This window comes from Pan troglodytes, chromosome X (genome assembly GCF_028858775.2).
Source record: "Pan troglodytes isolate AG18354 chromosome X, NHGRI_mPanTro3-v2.0_pri, whole genome shotgun sequence".
NCBI lineage: Eukaryota > Metazoa > Chordata > Mammalia > Primates > Hominidae > Pan > Pan troglodytes.
In genome coordinates, this window is record NC_072421.2 from 45,067,471 (window position 1) to 45,079,372 (window position 11,902).

Below are 11,902 nucleotides of genomic sequence, written 5' to 3' on the forward strand. Positions count from 1 at the left end.
CATGAGCCACCACACCTGGCCAATACTGATATTTTTTTTATCTTCTCTTGCTTTTTCTCTTTCTTTTTTTTTTTTTAAATCATTCTAGTGCATTATTTTTTTTCCCAGAAGCAAGGAGATCCTCAAATACTAATGGAGGCTTTAGAAAAGAGCTTGTCGTTTAAAAAGAAAAAAAGAAAAAAGGTTAATGAAAGCATATTGAAAAGATAAATGAACTAGATTGAAGTGGCTCCCACTGATTAAATTTGTGATTATTTGAGCATAAAAAATAATGAATATAATTAAGCAAAACACATGAAATAAGAAAAAAATACACCAAAAGTCCCAAACCAAACCAAATCTTATTTCTCAACATAAGAGGTAATTAGTATACATATTCCTAATTCTGAAAATTGGTTGTTAAAGGAGATGATCTAAGCAACTTTTTTGCCTTCTCCATAGGAATCGTATTTCAGGGATAATAAAATGGTCTTAGCTGAAAAGGAAACTCTTCTTTTCTGAAGACTGCCTGCTAATAAATGGAGAAGAAATAATAAAATTGGAACAATCCCCAGGCCAGGCATGGTGGCTCACGCCTGTAATCCCAGCACTTTGGGAGGCCGAGGCAGGCAGATCACCTGAGGTCAGGAGTTCGAGACCAGCCTGGCCAACATGGCGAAACCCCGTCTTTACTAAAAGTAAAATCCCAGCTACTCAGGAGGCTGAGGCAGGAGAATCGCTTGAACCTGGGAGGTGGAGGTTGCAGTGAGCTGAGATCGCACCACTGCACTCCAGCCTGGGCTACAAGAGTGAGACTCTGCCTCAGAAAAAAAAAAGAAAAAAGAAGGTCTAAATTTTAAAAGGCTGAAGAGATGTAAGTTCAAGACAGTCAATGATCCTTGACTGAATTCTTACTGTTAAAAAAGAAAGAAAGAAAGAAACAGCGATAAAAGGTAATTTTTTTTTTTAATCTGTCATGCAGGCTGGAGTGTAGTGGCTATCTCAGTTTACTGCAAGCTCCACCTCCTGGGTTCATGCCATTCTCCTGCTTTAGACTCCTGAGTAGCTGGGACTATAGGCACCCGCCACCATGCCTGGCTAATTTTTTTGTATTTTTAGTAGAGACGGGTTTTCACCATGTTAGCCAGGTTGGTCTCAATCTCCTGACCTCGTGATCCGCCCACCTCGGCCTCCCAAAGTGCTGGGATTACAGGCATGAGCCACCATGCCTGGCCTTACAAAAGGCAATTTTTAAGCAATTGAAGACATTTGCAAAGGAAATCGGTATTAGGTAATAGTAAGAAATTATTGCTCATTTTCTTACATTTATAGTATTGTTGTGGATACATAGGAGAAAGTTATTTATTTAGAGATCGCTATGGTCTGAATGTTTGTGTCTCCCCAAAATTTATATGTTGAAATCCTAAACCCCAGTGTGATGGTGTGAGGAAGTGAGGTTGTTGGGAGGTGATTTGGCCATGAATACTCCACACTATAAGGGATTAGTACCTTTATAAGAGACTCCAGAGAGCTCCCTTTCCCTTTCTACCATGTGAAGACACAGCAAAGAGATGGCTCTCTATGAAACAGGAAGAAGGCACTCACCGAATCTTCTTGATCTTGGATTTCCCAGCCACCAGAACTGTGAGAAATAAATTTCTGTTGTGTATAAGCCATACAATCTATAGTATTCTGCTAGAGCAGTGCAAAGGAACTAAGAAAGAAAAAAAATTTTTTTTTTAAGACAGAGTCTCCCTCTGTCACCCAAGCTGGAGTACAGTGGTGCGATCTCAACTCACTGCAACCTCCACCTCCCGGGTTCAAGCAATTCTCCTGTCTTAGCCTCCCAAGTAGCTGGGATCACAGGCTTGCGCCATCACTCCTGGTGAACTAAGACAGAGATTAATGCTAAAGTTTTCAGAAGTGAAGTATCACAATATCTGTACTTTAACACAGTGCAGAAATGAAGCAAATGTGGCAAAAGGTTAATGATTTTTCAAACTAGTTGGTAAGTACAAGGATGTTCAGTTTCCTGTTCTTTCTGCTTTGTTTTCTCTTTTGTTGTTTTTTTTTTTTTAGAGATGGGGTTTTACGATGTGGCCCAGGCTGGAGTACAGTGGCTATTCAAAGACTCAACTGAGTCTACCTCACTGCAGACTGCATAGCACACTGCAGCATTGAATTCCTGGGCTCAAGTGGGCCTCCTGCCTCAGCCTCCTGAGTAGCTGGGACTAACTTTGCTCTATTTTTGAAATACTCATAATAAATAATGAGAATAAAATGAATCTTTATGTATGGAAGCTCCATGGACATCTCATTGAAAACAACATTGACTTACAAAGGTAGCTTCATTCATATTTGTTTCCTTTTTTTTATTCACCCTTCATAATACCCCAATTTCATAATGGAACTTTATGAAAATTAATGGTGATCAGACCGGGCACAGTGGGTGGCTGACGCCTGTAATCCCAGCACTTTGGGAGGTTGAGTCAGCGGATCACTTGAGGTCAGGAGTTTGAGACCAGCCTGGCCAACATGGTGAAACCCCATATCTACTAAAAATACAAAAATTAGCAAGGTGTGGTGGCAGGTGCCTATAATCCCAGCTACTGGAGGGGTCTGAGGCAGGAGAATCGCTTGAACCCGGGAGGCGGAGGTTGCAGTGAGCCAAGATTGCACCACTGCGCTTCAGCCTGGGTGACAGAGAGAGACTCTATCTCAAACAAAACAAAACAAACAAAAAAGAAAATGAATGGTGATCAACTCATAATGATATAATAATCTGTATTCAATTTCATTAATAACTTTTAAGTGATACGCCCATCTAACAGCAACCTAGTGACAGGAGTGGCCATGGTGGTGATCTATTAATTCCTGAGTATCAAATAATTAAATGAAAATTCAATATTTTTGTTTGTTTTCTTTTTACTTTTCCATGAGCTTTCAACTCTGAAAAAAAATTCTATTAAATTAGACAAAACCTATGTATGTAAAAAAGTTCAAGTGGACTGCTCCCCAGAGTCAAATAAGTCATATATGGCCCTGGGGCCCAGGGTATTTTTCAACCACATAATTATAATAGACAGAAATATAGGCACTGGAAGATCAAATCTTATAGCTAGTGGCAGAATTGAAACCAGAATATTTAGGTATTCTGAATACCAGGTATATTTATTACTCAGTGGCCCTCAACAAGTGGGCCCCCACCTAGGGAACACTTGGACATGTGTTATAGATGGGAATGTTTTGGGTTGTCATAATGACTGAGAGTTGCTTATGGCAATTAGTACCTAGAGGCTATAGATGCTAAAAGTGAGGCAATTTCAGAGAAAGTCTTACACAATAAAAAACGAAACAAAACAAACTGTCCTAATTCAAATGCCACTAACTCAACTTCCCCCACCACATCACCACACACTGAGAAATTGCTACCCAAATACAACTTAATGTCAATTTGGCTGATTAAAGGCATAATGTAATAATGAAGAAAATTCAAAACAGACAGAAAAAAGACAATTTCTTTTTAGCCATTGATATTTTTAAGAATCAAATTTCACCAGGCACAGTGGCTCATGCCTGTAATGCCAGCACTTTGGGAGGCCGAGGCAGGTGGATCGCCCAAGCTTGGGAGTTTGAGACCAGCCTGGCCAGCATGGTGAAACCCCATCTCTACTAAAAATACAAAAATTAGCCGGGCGTGGTGGCAGGCGCCTGTAATCCCAGCTACTTGGGAAGCTGAGGCAGGAGAATTGCTTGAACCCGGGAGGCAGAGATTGCAGTGAGCCGAGATCGTACCACTGCACCTCCAGCCTGGGCAACAGAGTGAGACTCCGTGTCAAAAAAAAAAAGAATCAAATTTCATTCCCACTGATAGTTGTTTCCTGTTTGTGTTAAACTTTACTTGGATTTTTAAGTCAAACATCAATGAAAGAATTATGACATCCTGAAGTACACTGAAGAAATCTTGAGATTAAAACTAATTCACATGAAACTTACATGTTGGCATAAGCTGAGAACCAAAATTAAAATGAACTGAACTAATTTACTAAGGAGCAAAAGCAATAAAACAAACAAAAGCAAAATTTTAAAAACCAATATAGTGAGCTCATTTGACTTGAAAGTGAAACTCCTTTTGTTTTCCAAACTCAGCGAACTGGAAGGGAAAAAAGAACCATAATATACTCAAAGCAAACCAATATTTGATTCTTTTCAAGACCATCTCAGTGAACAATATGTGTCAAAGAGCTGTGGTTAATTGAAATCCCTGACTGTACTGTATATTGCAGAACTCAGTAATTTTTTTTTTTTTTTTTAAACAAGGTCTCTTTCTATTGCCTAGGTTCCAGGCTGCAGCCTCACCCTCCCAGGATTAAACAATCCTCTCACCTCAGCCTCCTGAGCAGCTGGGACTACAGGTGCATGCCACCACGCCTGACTAACTTTTAAACTTTTTTGTGGAGACAGGGTCTCACTATGTTACCCAGATTGGTCTCGAAACTCCTAGGCTCAAGTGATCCTCCCACCTCAGCCTCCGAAAGTTCTGGGATTACAGGCATGAGCCACTGCACCTGGCCTTCTTTACTCTTAATAGTAATATAGCTATCACCTTTTGCTCTTATCTTGCCAACCAGTGTTTAGCAGATATACTTTAACTGATTTTAGAGGTAAATATACGGAAACAGAGAATGCATAAAATGTTACAGAATACACTTTGTGGTCCTGAAATGCTGTGGGATATCCATTAATTTAACTCTTGCCTGAGTACCTGCTATGTGCCAGATTCTATCCAGCACTGTAGTAGGTACTAGAAATAAAGTGTCTTTCTTTTCTTTTTTTTTCTTTTTTTTTTTTTTTGGAGACAGAGTTTTGCCCTTGTCCCTCAGGCTGGAGTGCAATGGCGCGTTCTCTGCTCACTGCAACCTCCACCTCCTTGGTTCAAGCGATTCTCGAGCCTCAGCCTCCCGAGTAGCTGGGATTACAGGCGCCTGCAACCACGCCCGGCTAATTTTTGTATTTTTAGTAGAGACGGGGTTTCACCATGTTGGGTTTCACAATATTGGCCAGGCGCAGTGGCTCACGCCTGTAATCCCAGCACTTTGAGATTACAGGCCAAGGCGGGCGAATCACCTGAGGTCAGGAGTTCGAGACCAGCCTGGCCAACACGGTGAAACCCCGTCCCTACTAAAAATACAAAAAACTGGCGCAGGCAGTGCTCGCGGCAGCAGCGGCGGCGGTGGGAGGTTCGGTTGTCGCCCGTTGGCACTCGGCGGCCGCCATTGCAGTTTGTTTTCACTTGCTTTTTAAAGACAGAAAGCTCATGGTGCAAATTGTTATTTCCTGGGAATCCCTGCGCTGATCGTGTGGCATCATATCCTGAATGGGAAAATCATCCACCTGGAGAAAGCTTTTGCAGTCCCTGTCAAACACACTCCTGGATATCAGGACTGTGATGAGCTTGGCCACGAGACTGGCACTTGGTACCTGGTGAGAGCACTCATCAAAGACAAGATCCTTTTCAAAACCTGCCCCAAGCCCATTATCACCAACGTCCCCAAGAAAGTATGAAAGAGCTCGGATTTTCCCTAGAGAGCGGCCAACTCCTTGGACTGGTGCTCCGCTGCCACCTCAAGGACGGCTGGACGGTTCCCTGGGACGACAGGGGGGTCCTGTTCTGAACACAGGCCACCCACTGGGTGTGAACTCGGATCCCTTCCTTATGGCGGCTGGTTTTCTTGGTGGAAATCTGGCCCCATTTCCAAGGAACTCATCTCCTTTTCCAGCTTCATCAGGCTCATTGGCTTCAAATCCAGCACCTTTCCCGGCTGGTGCTCGTGACCCAGGCATGGCTTCTTTTCCAAGAGGGATGAATCCCACTGGCACAGGTGCAGTTTCTTTCCCAAGGCCTGGTGGCTTCTTGGGGCCAGGCCCGGGATGAGGCCCCACCCTAAACCCTAGGACAGGGGCTCTTCCAGGCCCGGGGCCTGTCTAACCCCAGGTTAGGGGGTCTCCCAGGACCAGGTCCTATGTCCAACCTAAGGGCAGGTAGTCTCCTGGGAGCAGGTCCTGACCCCAGAAGTGGTGGTCCCATGGGCCCTGGATCTGGACCTAACCTGAGAGCAGGTGTTCTGTTGACTTCTGGGAATGGTCCTCCCAATCCTTGGCCAGCTGGCCTGGGCCCAGGACCAAACCCCAATCTGAGATCAGGCTTTTTAGGGACAAACCCTGCCCCCAGGTTAGGTGTGTTTCCAAGACCAAGTGGCCTGGGCCCGGGCCGTAATCTAGATGCCAGAGCAGGTGGCCTCTTGGGCACAGGACCTGGTCTTAAGAATAGCTGGACCTCAAGGCCTCGATCTTGTCCCCATTCTAAGAGCGGCAGGTCTTTTAGGAGCAAATTCAGCTTGTCACAGGCTTCTGGAAACATGGGCACAAGCCCGTCTTCCATGGCAAGAGTACCTGGCCCCATGGGTCCAAACTTGGGTCCTGGCCCTCGGGAAATTGGCCTTCCAGGGCCAAATCCATCTCCCATGTCAAGGGCTCCTGGCCCCATAGGCCCTAATTCAGCTCATTTCTCAAGGCCAGGGGGCCCCATGGGGGTAAATGCCAATCCCTTTCCCAGGGGAGCGGGTTCATCTGCCTTCTCTCAGTCTTCTGGCACATTGGCATCAAACCCAGCTATCTTCCAAAGGTCTGCTGGCCTCCAGGGCTCAAATCCAACAGTTTTCCCAAGAGCCTCTGGGCCACTTGGCCCCAACCCAGCTAACTTCCCAAGGGCCGCTGGCCTGCAGGGTCCAAGTCCGACTACCTTCCCAAGGTCTACTGGCCCATTAGGCCCTGGTCAAGTTACTTTCTCCAGGTCAGCTGCCGGGCACCTGGGCTCTTCTCCAGCAGGCCCTGTGGGTACCAACCCAGCTCCTTTCGCAAGGCCAACTGGGACCCTGGGTCTCAACCCGGCTTCCTTTCCAAGGATGAATGGCCCTGCAGGCAAGAGTTTGGTCCCATTTCCTAGAGTGGGGAGCCTCCCTGGCACAAACCCAGCTGCTTTCCCCAGACCAGGGGGTCCAATGGCTGCAGTGTACCCAAATGGAATGTTACCCCCTTAAACACCTTTTTCCCTCCAGGACCACCTTAGTTTCTAGGCACTGTGGTTCTCAGCAGTGGCTGTCTCTTAGGTAAAAGGGTGGAGCTACAGTCTGAAGAACATAGCTGGGGCTCAAGTTCAAATGAGCCATCTTTTTCCTCTGCGTTTTTCTTGACTGAAGGTGAGCTGTTATTTGTGGCACATGAACTGTGGCAGGTGAGAATAATCCTGGCCTTGAGAGAAAGGATCTCCAGCCTCCCAGAAGCCTGCTGTGCTTTCATCCCACAGCTTTCTGCCCATTGTTTCTTACTAGTTTCTTGAATTGTTCTTGTGTACTTTTCCCCAGGGATACATTGGCCTACGGGTCCCAGTTCACAAGTAGTCCCCTGCTCACCGTTGGAGAATCAGCTCACTGCTCTCTAGAAACGTGGCATTGGTGAACTGACCATTCTTCCATAGCTCTGACCTGGGCAGCTTGGAACTGGTCATCCTCAACTGCCATACCTTTCCCTGGGGGCTTGAACACAGAACAGGGAGATGGACAACCACTTCAAAGACCCACCAAATGCAGTTTCTGCTTGACTGACTGGGCCTGTAGCTCCCTTCTCCTGGGACTTAGGAGTAGCCGGATTTAAGGCTCCTCTACCCATCCAGCTCCCTCTTCACTGGTACTCCCAATCAAAAAACCTCAAAATTTAAACTGATGTGGATGGGTATATGGGAATTGGGGTGAGGGTGGGGGAAAGAAGGGAAGAAATCACTGTGCTTCGTTCAGCCTGGTGTGAAAGGATGGTTGGTGGTTTTCCTGCGTTGTATCTTTTCTTACTGTTTCTTTAATAAATGGGATGAGAGGGCAAAAGAAAAAAAAAACACTTAGCCAGGCATAGTGGTGCACGCCTGTAATCCCAGCTACTCGGGAGGCTGAGGCAAGAGAATTGCTTGAACCCAGGAGGCAAAGGTTTCAGTGAGCCAAGATTGTGCCACTGCACTCCAGCCTGGGCGATACAATAAGACTCTGTCACAAAAAAAATAAAAAATAAAAAATAAAAATAAAAATAAATAAATAAAAATAAAAATAAATAAATCAGCATATCATGGTGGATCACAGACCACATTCTGGTCTCAGGGAGATCTGGGTTCAAATCCAGCTCTACCAGCTCATGACTATGAGTTATAGCCAGATAAAAATAGAAGATACAGGATAAAATAGAATATTTAAGGAATTCAGAGCCCAATTAGAGGTAAAGAGAGTTTAGTCTGCCACTTGAGTAGGGTTGCAGATTTCTAGTTAACCCAATCAGGTAACTAAAACTTTATAGCTAAAAGGTATGGCCTTACGCCCTCCCATGAGCAAAGTGGCTATTTTTTAAAAAAGGGGGTTCCTCACTTTTGCTATGAATAAAATTATTGTGACTAATTTTGTAAGAAAAATATGATATGGTTCATTAGTTTTTTAAAACCAAGTTTATTGACATAACAATAAACTGCCTCTATTTAAAGCATAAATTTTAGGTCCAGGAGTGGTGGCTCAAGCCTGTAATCCTAGCACTTTGGGAAGCCGAGGCAGGTGGATCTCCTGAGATATGGAGTTTGAGACCAGCCTGGTCAACATGGCTAAAAACCATCTCTACTAAAAATACAAAACTTAGCCTGGTGTGGTGGCACGTGCCTGTAGTCCCAGCTACTTGGGAGGCTGAGGCAGGAGAATTGCTTGAACCTGGGGGGTGGAGGTTTCAGTGAGCCAAGATCGTGCCACTTCACTCCAACCTGGGCAACAGAGCGAGACTCCAACTCAAGAAAAAAGAAAGTGTAAGTTTTGATATATGTATATACTCTTAAATTCATGTCTGCCCTCAAGGTAATGAACATGTCTATCCCCCTATGGTGGTCTCTCTCTTCTCCTTGAACCCCCATCTGCTTTCTGTCACTACAGATTAGTTTGCATTTTCTAGAATTTAATATAAAAGGAATTAAGTGGTGTGGATTCCTTTTTGATTGGTCTCTTCCATGTAGCATAATGATTTTGAGATTCATCCCTGTTGCAGTGTGTATCAGTAGTTCTTTCTTTTTTATTGCTGAGTAATATTCCATTGTATCAGTACATCACAATTTGTCTGTTGATCTGTTGATGGACATTCGGTTTGTATGCAGTTTTGGGCTATTACAAAGAAAGCTGCTATGAACATTCATGTAAAAAAAAAAAGCAGGGGTTTCCTGTGTACCCTGTGACTAAGATAGAATAATTCAGGAAGCATGAGTCTCTTAAATCCTATGTCTGGGTCTTGAATTTCTAACTATACAAACACATCCTGAGGGCAAAAGCCACCTTCTGACTTCAGCTCAATTTACCTGATATAGTAAATCTACTACCCTTATTTGAGTAAGTGACTTTTCAACCCTGGGGAGGATTTAGAATGATACGATGAAGTAAATAGCCATAGTAGTAACACTTTTTATAAATTAAAAACAATTTCTTTGTAATGTTTAAGATAATCTAGCATTTTAGGAAATCTGTTAGATTAGCCTTCAGCAATTGATTTTGACTTGTAATTTCACATAGATAAGTATAAGATATTTTCACAAGCATATTAACAGTATTGAAATGTTTATGAAAGCTCAAGATTCAACAAATTTATAGGCTTAATTTATTATCTTCACCAGAGTCATTTAACCAACTGGTAGAATTTTGTTTGTTAGGATTATACTTACGCCTTGTCAGGCAATTGAAGGGCTCGAAAAGTTCAAATATATTAAATTTATGAGTGTAGTTTAAAAAGGGGAAATAAATAAGTTTATAAATTGGATTAATTGTTTAAAGTGATTTTAATCTGCTTGAACTGTGTTGACTATTAATCAAAGAATAAATGAAAGTAATTGCTCTTATTTTATACAATTACAAGATTTATAAATAGCATAATTAATAATATTCATAAATTATGTTTAACACTTTAAAAAAACTAAATGTGCAAGTTAGAAATTGCATATTATTATAAAACCCAAGTAACTATAGGTAGTCCAAGAAACCCCTAGTTATGTCACCTTTGGATGAGCTTCAGTAGCCTCATCTGGAAAATTTCTAGAGTGTTTGTGGAGACAATTAAATAAGATAATATGTCCAAATCACTTAGTCCAGTATCTCTCATAAGGTTTCACTTGACAGATCATTCTACATTTAAAAGCCTTCAAAAATATGGATGTAGGCTGGATGCGGTAGCTCATGCTTGTAATTCCAGCACTTTGGGATGCCGAGGTGGGCGGATGACTTGAGGTCAGGAGTTCAAGACCAGCCTGGCCAACATGGTGGAACCCCATCTCTACTAAAATTACAAAAAAAATTAGCTGAGCATGGTGGCAAGGGCCTATGATCCCAGCTACTCAGGAGGCTGAGGCAGGAGAATTGCTTGAACCCGGGAGGCAGAGGTTGCAGTTAACAGAGATCACACCACTGCACTCCAGCCTGGGCAACAGAGGGAGACTCCGTCTCAAAAAAAAAAAAAAAAGAGAAAGAAAGAAAGAAAGGATTTAAATATGTGGATTCACCATCAGGTAGAAGAGGAGCCAAATGCATTCTGTAATGACCTGGAGAATGGAGCTGGTAATACCATGAAGATGGAGACTACAACAATACAGGTCCACAGATGCTGGGTACTTAACTACGTTCCAGGCACTGTAATTAGTGCTTTACATAGATTATTTCATTTATTTGTCGCAATGTACTGGTATCATTGGGGTTTGATCAGAGAAGCAGAACCACTGTGAGTTAAATAAGAAATTTAGCTTACAGATCAGACCTTACGAATATTGAGAGCTGTGTAGTTTGTGTATAGCTCTTGCTTCTGCATCGGGTTTTCGGCCTGAAGTCAGCATCTGCAGGAGTTGGGAAGGGAAAATGGGTGTAAAGTGGAAGACAGCAAGAAAGAGCTGAAACTCACATCTGTCTCTCATCAGAACTTACATTGGTCACATTGGTATCACATTGGAATCTTCGTCGGTCTCTCACTGTCTCTAAGCCTCCGACTTTAAAGATGCCAGTGACCTGTAGAGGAGCTGGCACACTTCACCACAGAACTTCACACAGAGTTGGCCCAGGATCCAGAGATACTGAAGAAGAGCTGGCCAGGGCTGGAAGAGCTGCAGGCCCAGTTGGTGCCCTACATGAATAATGCAAACCAGATCTGTGCTGATGTAGGGAAACTACAACAGCAGTGGCCCTATACCCTACTTCCTGCCTTACTTCTGCCCTCCAGTTTCCCCTGTGGTCAACTCTAACCCAGGACCAAACAAGGAAGGGAATTCTGGGAATCTTAGTTCCAACTTAGCTAAATTGATACAATGCAAAGCTACGGTTATCCCCATTTTACAGAGAAACAAACTGGCTTAGAAGGTTAAATAACTTGCACAAGAGCACACAGATGGTAAGTGGGAGAGCAGGAACATGAACAAAGACAGTCTGGCTCAGAACCGGAATCTTGACCACTGCCCTCTACTGCCTTTCCCTAATGCGTGAAAATTAGAAGAGAGCAGCCAGACTCGGTGACTCATGCCTGTAATCCCAGCACTTTGGGAGGCCAAGGCAGGTGGATCACCTGAGGTCAGGTGTTCGAGACCAGCCTGGCCAACATGGCAAAGCCCCGTCTCTACTAAAAATACAAAAACTTAGCTGGGCATAGTGGCATGCACCTGTAATACCAGCTACTCGGGAGGCTGAGGCAGAAGAATCACTTGAACCCAGGAGGCGAAGGTTGCACTGAACCAAGATTATGTCACTGCACTCCAGCCTGGGCAACAGAGCAAGACTCTGTCAAAAAAAAAAAGAGAAAGAAAGAGAAAGAAAGAAAGAAGAGA

At 43.6% G+C, this 11,902-nt stretch overlaps 1 pseudogene; it reads left to right on the top strand.

The window, feature by feature from the left end:
• The first annotated feature begins 1,550 nt into the window (after positions 1-1,550).
• Positions 1,551-7,085, top strand: LOC101059232 (decreased expression in renal and prostate cancer protein-like; annotated as a pseudogene).
• Positions 7,086-11,902: the final 4,817 nt, after the last annotated feature.